This window comes from Panthera uncia, unplaced genomic scaffold (assembly GCF_023721935.1).
Source record: "Panthera uncia isolate 11264 unplaced genomic scaffold, Puncia_PCG_1.0 HiC_scaffold_664, whole genome shotgun sequence".
Classification (NCBI taxonomy): Eukaryota; Metazoa; Chordata; class Mammalia; order Carnivora; family Felidae; genus Panthera; species Panthera uncia.
In genome coordinates, this window is record NW_026059830.1 from 18,892 (window position 1) to 29,672 (window position 10,781).

A 10,781-nucleotide genomic window follows, 5' to 3' on the forward strand; every position below is an offset into this window, starting at 1 on the left:
TTTTTTACATAAAGACCTTTTAAATATAAATACCTTTGACAGGAGCTATTATTATTCACTGAGTTCCTTCACATCTGAATAAATGGCAGAAAAATGATATTATTCATATGCCATTATACACTAAAGTGTTAAAATAGAAGAATCTTATTCCCTCCTCTCTCTCTCTCTCTCTCTCTCTCTCTCTGTTATTGCTAAAGAGAAAGGAGAAAGCTTTTTTGTTGTTGTTGTTTCTTTCCTTTGGATTTCTCTCCTTTCCTTTTTGGATTCCCTCTCAAAACCTGACACCAAAGATGCAGATAATTGAATTTTCCTTCCAAACCCAAATGCCTATTTTTAAAGGAGGATAGTAGTGGCGAGGAGGGGCCTCTCAGCAAGACTGAAAAGATACAAGCAACTTCCCCAAAAGGGGGTTCAGGGCCCACACGTGGGGGTCTGTGTTCCTTGATAGCGGGCACCGTCCGATTTCATTTCAATGATGTTTGCGATTTTCTTCCCACTGGGTCAACTGTAGGCATAGCTGCCCTATCTGTGGGTCCATGTGCTCGACTTTTGCTAGCAGTGACCCTAACAAATAAAATGTGCAGCAAGTAGGAACTTGCTGTTTATAAACTGTGTTGTGGGTAAATGAAGTTGCAATCTTTCCTAATTTAGTGTGCCCTGCCCGTCCATTGAGGACCTGAGAATCTCCCAGCTGACACACACAAAGGCACAGGGGGACACAATGTGGGGCCAGGGCCCTGCCTCCCTTTGACTAGAGCCCCAGAGACTTGTCGCCCCAAAGCCCACAATAAGGGATCAGTGTTGAAACACATTTCATTACCATGAGAATGGCCACCCCCAACTCCAAGTGTATTATTTTTGTTGTTATTTGGAATACTGTACAAAGTTTCTCAAGAATTTTTTTTTTTTTTTTTTTTGTAGCGTGCCTTAGACTTGGACAGAGCCGTGGTTCCTTACACAAATATTGACATGAATCCCTTGGTTTATTTAGCATTTTCCTGTGAAAGGCGCAGTATGGTAATGTCCCTTGGTCCCCTTTCACACATTTGTTCTGACTCTTGGCACCAGGAAGTTCTTATTGTTCTAATCAATGCTCACTGGCCCAATGACATTTTTTCCCTTTTAGTGACAGACATGGTATGTTTCCTTTCCTGAAGTTCTCATGAGAGTTTCTTGTACTATGTTCGATAGACACCCAAAATAAAATTAAAAAAAAAAAAAAAGGCAACACATTTGCGGGTTCTTCTTTTCCTGGTTCTGTTTTGCTTGCCTTCTTTGTCAAAGCCTCCCCAGCCAATGCTGCTGCTAATTGTATAAAACGCCAGGATGCCAAATAAGAAAGCCCCTCAAAATTCCAGTAACTTGCTCTAAATTCATGGTACATGAGTCCACTATTGCATCGTGGCAATAGTCCCTTTGTGAGTGTGCCAAGGAGGTTACCTTTTGCTTTTTTTTTTTTTAGTATTATTTTTAATGTTCATTTTTGAGAGAGAAGGAGACAGAGCATGAGCGGGGGAGGGGCAGAGAGAGAGGGAGACACAGAACCCAAAGCAGGCTCTAGGCTCCGAGCTGTCAGCACAGAGCTGGGCGGGGGGCTTGAACTCAGGAACCACGAGACCATGACCTGGGCAGAAGTGGGATGCTCAACTGACTGAGCCACCGGGCTCCCCCATTTGGCTTTCCTTTTTTTTTTTTTTTTTTTTTTTATGAAGGAGCTTACTGCAGAGTCTGGCCTTTCCAGTTCTTTCATGCACTCCCTCAATTATATAATTTACTGGTCAGATAGCATTCTCTCTGCTTGTGATGATTATTTCGATTTCAAGAGTTGGTTAGTGTGCATTCCTCGCTGTAACGGAACCCGTTCCTCGATTTCTACATTGAAATGCGGAACAAAAATGGAAGCAACTGGAAACTGCCAGAATATGGAGCCTCCACTGACCGCAGTGGGGGATGGGAGATGTGCTCTCCAGGTTGGGAGGAGGAGACTCATTTGACCCTCCCTCCTTCGCAGCTCCTACCCATTCCGTATTTATCCCGGGGACCCCAAGTATTGCTGGGCCTGGTAAGTGGGGTAAAATGTAGCAAACAACCCTGAACTAAGCCCTCAGTGGGAAAGGAGCCTCCAGGAGACTAAGAAACTCAGGGCCCACGTCAACCTCACAAGGGGGAAAAAGGGACCACCCTGCCCCTCCCGGCTTCTTAGCTCCTTTTTGTCAAAAACATCACATCTATTTTGGGAAACTGGTTTGATTGGAGGAAAACCACTGCGGGTGAAGGCTCTGACCCCTAGAGATTCTGGGCATGTTGACAGAAGACCTGTCAGGCCCAAAGGGCCATGAGCAATCCAGCTGAGATCAGGACCACACTGGTTCTCATGGCCCAGGAGCCAGACCCAGAGAAGGATCTGTACCCTGGCTCAGCGCCCAGCCAGGCTTCCAGGCCCAGGAAAGGGTGGCCCCGTGCTGCCCGGACAGGCTGGGGTGCATCGTAGAAAGGTCAGGGAGAGGAAGCTTTTAGGTAGCATTATCCAGCATTTGTGACAGCACTGACCGTAAGCATTCCTCAGTGTCTCTGCCCCCCACCCTGCCCACCATCCCCCTGTGGTCTACTCTTACCCCAGACCAAATCAAGTCCTCCTCCTCCCTAAAGGGTGAGCCAGCAGAATTGTGGTCTGCTGTGAAGGTTTCCAATCGTCTCTCCTTGCTGTCACATTCTTTTGCAAGTTACACTCCAGGTATGATTTATTTCTGGTTCATTTCCGGTGACTCAGTTACACAGGATGCAAAATTACAATAATAATGCTTGTCTCCAGATAATGAATAAGGGGTTTGAATTTCTCAGAGCAGAGATGTTATACAAATGCGAAGTATCATTACGATGAAAATCCATGACTAAAGAAATTAAATTTCCTGGAATGTTTTACATCTAACAAGAATGCTTGTAATCCTCTGCATTTACCGCTAAACGAGGTAGACTACAAGAAAGAAGATATTTAAAGGGAAGGCATGAGTTCACTGGGGAAAATTAACAAATGGGAAAATTGCAGCACTGTATTCTGTATTTTATGGGGAAAGAGAGTTTGGTAAACACGCAACAGGAAACCCCGTTTGATTTCTGCAAGGGAAATTTAACCAGTAACAGACTCATGTCGAATCTTCAAAGGAGAAGTTTCTCTACTTGTTTACCTTTTGATATGTGGCTGAAAGAGGACACCAAGGCCTCAGCTTTAAAGGAGCGATATCACGAACAGTTTACGCAGGTCTGCAAAAAACTCAACAGCCAACTGGGCATAGAGAAAATGAAAAACTGTACCGTGGAAAAAAGCCGAAGAAAACATATACTAGGAAGGGGTGACCCATCCTGAAGCCTTTCCCAAATTCAGTCCTTCTTATTGTTTCATAAACATGTAAGGCAAGCAAATCCAGGGGTGTGTCTTTTCCATGCCAAACGTGTTTTGAGAAAACGCGACCTCTCGGCCATTTTCCACACCTACGTCCATCTCCCTTTTTGTTGTGGGGTACCCACTTCCGGCCTTATGAAATCACAACAAAGGCAGAACCGGTACTTCTGGACATCTCATACACTCGTGACATTGCGCACACCGACTTAAAGGTGTTTCCTCTCCCGAGGTAATGGCTGGTATTGCTTTGGGCTATCAACTGACCCAGCCCACCTCCATCAGAACTCCGGATTCCTCTTTGAGCCTCCACCATGAAACTGCTAGAACCATGGCACGCCAGCGCATTTCTGCGCTTCCTGACGGACAAGAAGGAGACGGCGAGGTTGGTGGCAGGGTTGGGAGCAGTGGACAGAGTTTGCTCAAAAAATATATACCCTCTACCAACTGCAGCTCTCTTACCCCCATAAACACCTCTCATCTTTCAGTCCTGAGAGAGTTCTCTCCGTGCTATGTGAGTGCTCTCTTCCTCCAGGCCATCCTGGATGGAGGTGATGTTCCCTCATCCCAGTGCAGGGCTGTTTGCAGATCTGGGTACCAGACGCTGCAGAACAAGAGGCTGATGAAGAGGCTCCCCAATGTCTCCAACCTGGACTGGGGTGCACTGTGCCTACCTCGGCTTGACCCCTGACCCCATACGTCGTGCAGAACCCTGAGGTCAAGCCCCTTCACCTTACACACATGTCCTCACCCGCATCCCCTTCTGACACACCGCTAAAGGACCTTTCCTCAGACAGATGTCTCCCACCTAGGATCTGCAGACATGTCACTTGACTTAGCACTTTGGAACTCCCTTCGTACTTGACATATAGGGACAGATCTGGAGCTTTCTAAGGGAGTCCCAGAAGATTGAACCCACCTCAATGCACTCACTCAATGGCAGCAAAGACTTCACTTATATAAATCATATAAAATGAGATTTGCTCAGGATTTACTTTGGGGAAAAACAAGTATAGTGGGGAAGCTGAAGAAAAGAGGCAAGGCAGTATATTTTAGTACATTCAAGTTGAAGTCAAATTCAATTAGTAACATTTTTAATCGTTTAATTGTTAATATTTCAAACCTGTAGGCAGGTGCCAAAAAATGTAACACACACCTACTGACTTCCCATAGACATTAAACAAATACTATTATTTTGCAATATTTGCTTCAAATATTTCTAGTTTGAAGAGATTAAGTTAAACATTTTAAATTAAACAACGTCCTTCGTCCTCTCTCTTACTCATCCTTCTCCACAAAGGTGGCTTATAATCTAATAGTTGTGTGTGTTATTCCCATTCTTGTTTTTGTGACTTATCTGTGTAAGGATGAATATACAAAATATATCTGCCTTTGCTTCTGTGTCTTAAATTTTTTATAAAGGTTTTTGTGCTGTTCAGTAGTTTTGTAGCTTGCTTTTAATTTTTTTTTAAATGTATTCATTTTTGAGAGAGACAGAGACAGCATGAGCAGAGGAGGGGCAGAGAGAGGGGGAAAGAGAGAATCTCAAGCAAACTCCACACTGTCAGTGCAGGGCCCGACGCAGGGCTTGAACCCATGAAACCACGAGATCACGACCTGAGTTGAAATCGAGTCTGACGCTTAACAACTGAGCCACGCAGTCACCCCTGTAGCTTGCTTTTAGACTCAATAATATTTTCCCACTTTATCCGTATAGTTATACGTGGATCTAGGTCTACACACATTGTGTACTATCTCATCCTATGATTAAACCTCCGTTTCTTTATTCATCACACCAAGAAAGGATGTGAAAGTTGTTTCTACTCTTTACTGCTCTGCGCAGGGCTGCAATGATTATCGTTTCACACGCCGTCTTGCACATTTTAGAACAAGACGCGTAGAAGTGAAGTTGCTGACGCCTTCAACTTTCCTCCAGTTTGTCAGTTTCCCGTCCAAGAGGTGATGGTAATTCGCAATGCCCAGGGATGAGTGCACATTCCTGTTTTCTCACATGCTGTGAATATCTTCTCCAGTCTGGTTTCCAATTAATATTAAGAAAAGCCAGTGGTTATGATAGGTAACTTATAAAAATATCTAGAAATAGCTTTTCTTTGGATAAAGAATTTCCTTCTTTTCAGGGCTGAGCATAAGGTTACCTACGATTATCTAAAATGTTATGGTGTATATACTCCTGAATGTTATCAAAAGACGTAACAGTCTTTAATGTTCGTATCTTGGCCTCCTTTTGTTTTTATGAATGTTGCTAAAATTGATTTCTACAATAGAAAGCAGATTCTATGTCTGCTAAGTCTGAGTGTGAAATGTAGAATGCCAGTAGAACATTCTCCAGCAACTACTTATCTTAGAAATCATTTTATAAAACAAATCCTGTTCTTGGTGACATAATTTGTTCTCTGCCCAGAGTACCAGGGAGAGCTTCATGAGAAGTAAATGTAGATCTGTGTACATATGTGTATATTTGTATATGTCAAGGGAGTATCTTTATTTTAATCTTACACTCCACTTGATAAATTAAACTTTGAGGAAACTATGTTTTTATGGCACCAATGTAACATATGCATCATGGAAAAGTAATTTAGTTATGTCTTAATTCTTCACTCATTTCCACTAAAATAAATACAGAACAGATTCAGAAAACTGATGCTGAGGACAGACTTAGTGAATCTGTAAGCCTGTGGCTGGAAGCCTAAAATATTATTTTGAATTAGGCTATTAACTCATTTGAGATAATTCTATCCAGATTTTGGTCTGTATTTATTCAACTGATTTATTGTCTGTTTTTCTCCCTCCCAAATGGGGCTCATTATGTCTCTTTAAAGCAATGTTTTCCATGTTTTCTACCATTTTTTATTTTTCAGGGTACTTTATATCCTAATTATTGAGTTATGTATCATGTACTCCTAATTATGAAACTTAGATTTGCCGTGTTTCCACTTTAGTGGGCGAGTTTGGAGGTATGTACATACACACACATACATGGCCTCAAAATGGTCTCTTTAAAAGATAGTGGTTACACTTTTAGAAGCTTTGCTCCCCTTTAACTACTTGTACGAATTTAGGGAGGCTTCTGACACGAAAGGGACTCCCCCCACGTGACTGGAAATACTACAGCCAAACGCAGCCCGCTCGGCAATCTACCTGCTGACTTTGTGGATTTTCCCCAGAAGAACTAGGTGAACGAGGTGGCCTTCTCTTTACAAATAGCAACATGGGGACGGAGCCTGGCAGTGTGGGGTTGGGACCTTGTCTCCGTAACTTGCTGTGATCTTGTTAGAGTCACTCAGTGTTTGTTGATCCGTCTGTTAGAGTGAGAACACCCATCTTCTGAGGTTGCTGTGAGACTGACTGTCCCGGCTGAAAGCAAGACAGAGCAAACACGCAGTAAACACGAGCTCCTTCTTGGCCCCAACGGCGTCTCCCTGACTTCTAAGAACATCCTCGTTAACAGGGTCCTCCCTTAGTTTTCCCACGAACTGGAAAGCATCCCAAAGTAAGAAAGCGTTATGTTGATCAGCTCTTACCAACGGCACTGAAAGTCAGGTACTCGTGAGCCCTCCGAGATGCAACTGAAGGAAAAGAAGATTCTCTGCCGTGAGTCAGGCCTTCGTCACATTCCCGGGGAAACTTTGATATCGTCACAGCCTCACAGGTACCAGCAATTCCGGAGATCTACCTAAGTACCACGGGAAAGATCATCCTAATAAACTGTAACACAGCCCAGGGAATCAGACCTTCCCATCGGGAACAGCAGGTTACCTTTTTATAGAGGCCGACAGCTTACAAAGGGTTTTCATAGGCTTTATCGGCTTCCCGTTCTCTGTGTGAAGGTCAGGCAGATGGTTTCTCCCTCTCTTTTCAATACAAAGGACACTGAGGCTCAGAGAGGTCAAGAACACAAAGTGATGGGTGGAGATGGGAGTTTAGAGTCTCCTGACCAGCTGGATCCTATTACGCTGGGTGGAACCTTATGAATTTGTCATTTTTGTAGTAGAATTGAAAAGTGCATGTGGTTTTCTCTACACAGTGTCATCTTATTCAGAAACAGTGTAGCCACACAAGGTCACAAACTAGCCTAAGCACAACTAGGAAATCTAATTACGGGAGGGACTGAGAATCCCGCAGCGTGGCTGGCGTTAGGTGGAGACCCATCAGACGCTCAAACATGGAGACCCATCTCTCTCTCTCTCTCTCTCCTTATCTGGGCAATCCTTGTATTGGCTTCGTTGCTGGCAAGCCCTCCTCACGTGGGCTGAAGGCCCCAAGTTTCCCCGGTCCTCACAGTCTGAGATGTCAGCAAACAGAGGGCTCCTCTCTCTTGTTATGTCCCGTGATGTCCTGGTCTGAGTCTGCGGCCTAGCTCAGGTCACCATGTCTTTGATGGAAGTTTGGGGGATGTGTGATGGACTGCCCTATCAGTAACAAGAGGGAGGCGAGATGTTAAAGAGGAGCTCAGTTCCCAGAAGAAAGGGGGCAAAAGGGCCGCCCAAGCCAAAACAGCACATGTGCATTGCACGTAAAATACACATCGATGGAGTGTCTAATATTCGATCCAATACGGCACTTCGACTCACCCGATACGAAGAATCAAAAGAGAGAAAAGAGGGACAGTGACTAGAAAAGGCAGAAAAAAACGGTCAAAGACCAAGTTAAAAACAACACCAAAAAATGGCCATTGGATAACTACAGAATAGAATTCATTCACTTGTAAAGTGGAAATGTATTTCCTTGACATTGGTAACATTTTTATCTAAAAAATAGGAAAAACAGTCAAGTTTTATGGAGAGATTTTAAATACCAAAAGTCGGCTTTTGCTCACACAAAGTCAGGCTTACTATTTCATGTATCGAGTCCTGGGGTGTCGTTTGAAAAGTAAATAATGCTCACTTACTGGACAGCCCATCTCCATGGTCCCAAATTCCTGTCGAGCAGGAAACAGAATTGATTTCAGGTCAGAAACAAGCAGGCTATTCGCATCTGCCCTACAGATTCTGCTGGAAGAGTAAATGGGAAAGAGCCCACCCTGCCTTCACAACACATTTGGGGCTAAACGTAAGAAGCACCGTGTTAGCAAGGGAAGCAATCAGTTCAACCTGTGTGTTTAATATTTAATATGCTCGATTTCTTTCATTTTTTGTAAGTAAAAACTAGATATTCCAACAGTTTCCTCCCACACCCCAATCAGCTACTGGGCATCACACGGATGCATATGATGCCCATGTAGACGCTGACATGGCTGCATGGCCCCAGGCAGGGCTGGCCCAAAGCTGTGGAACACATTATGCTCTTACTGTTTATCTTATTTTTTAATGTTCGTTTATTTTTGAGACAGAGAGAGAGAGAGACAGAACATGAGCAGGGGAGGGGCAGAGAGAGAAGGAGACACAGAATCCGAAGCAGGCTCCAGGCTCTGAGCTGTCAGCACAGAGCCTGACTCGGGCTCGAACTCACAAACCGTGAGATCATGACCTAAGCCGACGTCAGACGCTTACTGACTGAGCCACCCAGGCACCCCTGCTCTTACTGTTTAAAGCAGCCCACTGGTGACATAGAGACGCTTGGGAGAAAATTCACTTCAGGAATATTTCCTGACTTTTTTCAAACTCATAGAACTGAATTACTCAAACGACACACTGAGAAGTCATAGTATTCAAGAATGATGGTCCTATGCCTTAACAAAGACCTTAAAAAATAATTTCAGAAGTATTTTAGCAGAACATTTTAACTGAATTCACTACTTTCACCCCCAAACCTAAGTTGTTTCTTTGATCAATGAGTAATTACATAGAGCAAATCTTTCATTTAAATGCCATGACACCTGATCTTGCCACAAATACACCAGAAAAATGAAGTCTCGAGCGTGTCTTGTTTTTCATAAACCTTTCAAAGGCTTCATATAGCAGCCAATGCTCATTTTTTTCTGCACCATATTATTACTAAGATGAGCTCTTCATTTTAACTGTAGACTGATAAAAAATTTTGACATCTACACATTTCACAGGGAACAAGTTGAGAATTTCTGCCAGTAAGTAAAGAGAAAATTCCATTAGAAAACACAGATATCTCTACATTTTCAAACATAAATGGAGTGAAGTGTTCATTATTAGACTTGAAATTATCAAATCAATTCCTATTTCTGTTCAATAGCAAACGCATTTTAAGGAGACTAGAAGATCTAACTGCTCTGACTCTTTTTACACTGACTCCTAAAATCTTCAAAACATCTCCAATCACTTGCCTCACCTTTCTAAAGATGGGTATAACTCATTGTTTTGTAAACAGTAGAAAAAAATTTTTTTAACTTCCAAATAATGCCCTTGAGAAATGGGATAGTCACCCATTAATACCACGACTAGCATTTCAGGACACTGCAGAATAACTGTAAAGAGAATTCAAGGTGAGAAGAGAATCATGCATGACTCCGTTTGATTTCCAGTTGACTCAGCACCTCGATAGTATTCAGTATTGAGGTTTACTGATTATTTCGTTAGCATTAGGCAAGGGGAAAAAAAGACATTAGTTGGCCATGTTTTGTTTTTCCTACTAAAAGATACTGTTTTAAGATAGTAGAGTGAGGGGCACCTGGCTGGCCCAGTCGGTTAAGCGGCTGACTTCGACTCCGGCCATGATCTTGAGGCTCGTTGAGTTCGAGCCCCGCGTCGGCTCTCTGATGTCAGTGCGGAGTCTGCTTTGGGTCCTCTGTCCCCTCTCTCTCTGCCCCTCCCCATCCTCAACAATGAAGAAACATTGAAAAAAATAAAATAAAATAGTGTAGTGAGCACCAAAGATTTTAAATACATTTGCAAAAGCTATTTTCTTCTTTCAACTACTATGTTTAATTTCAAGAAGAATTTATAACTCGGCAACTGCAATAATAGTGTTTGCTGTGTAAAAAAGAGCAAATGGAGAGTACATCTGACAAGATTAAGTTCTATTTCAGGGCTTAGTTACAAGTAAAGGAAGAGGGGAAGGAGAGAGCGGTGAAATTACAGAAGGATCATGTGTTCCAAGAGAAATCCATCATCCAACTCTTGCTGCAGATCTCAGTTGATAGCATCAAAAGATAAAAGTCTCATTTGCCAATCACATCTCCTAAATAGGAAAACATTTTAAGTGCCAGGCAGAACCCGGGTTATAAATGTTCAGATGTGCTCCAGATTATGTCCTCAGGAAGTCTAAGTTACGTGTTCTTCTAAGAGAAATCTTAAAAGGCATAATTATTGAAATGATATTACCCTGAGCTTTTCCAGACTGTTCCTGTAGACACAAGATTTTCCTGTGGTTTAGGTTCTTGCCCTCGACTGGCCACTCAGTGCCGGCCCTACAGTTTCCTGTTCCTGACATCCAAGTCACCTTAATTATACAA

At 43.0% G+C, this 10,781-nt stretch overlaps 1 long non-coding RNA gene across 1 annotated transcript; it reads right to left on the reverse strand.

Moving 5' to 3' along the window:
* Positions 1–982: 982 nt before the first annotated feature.
* On the reverse strand, positions 983–7,382 carry LOC125918308 (uncharacterized). Its single transcript, XR_007456419.1, has 2 exons — positions 6,940–7,382; positions 983–6,772 (listed from the first exon to the last, which is right to left on the reverse strand). It is a non-coding gene; the product is annotated as an uncharacterized LOC125918308 (long non-coding RNA).
* Between the last annotated feature and the right edge of the window lie 3,399 nt (positions 7,383–10,781).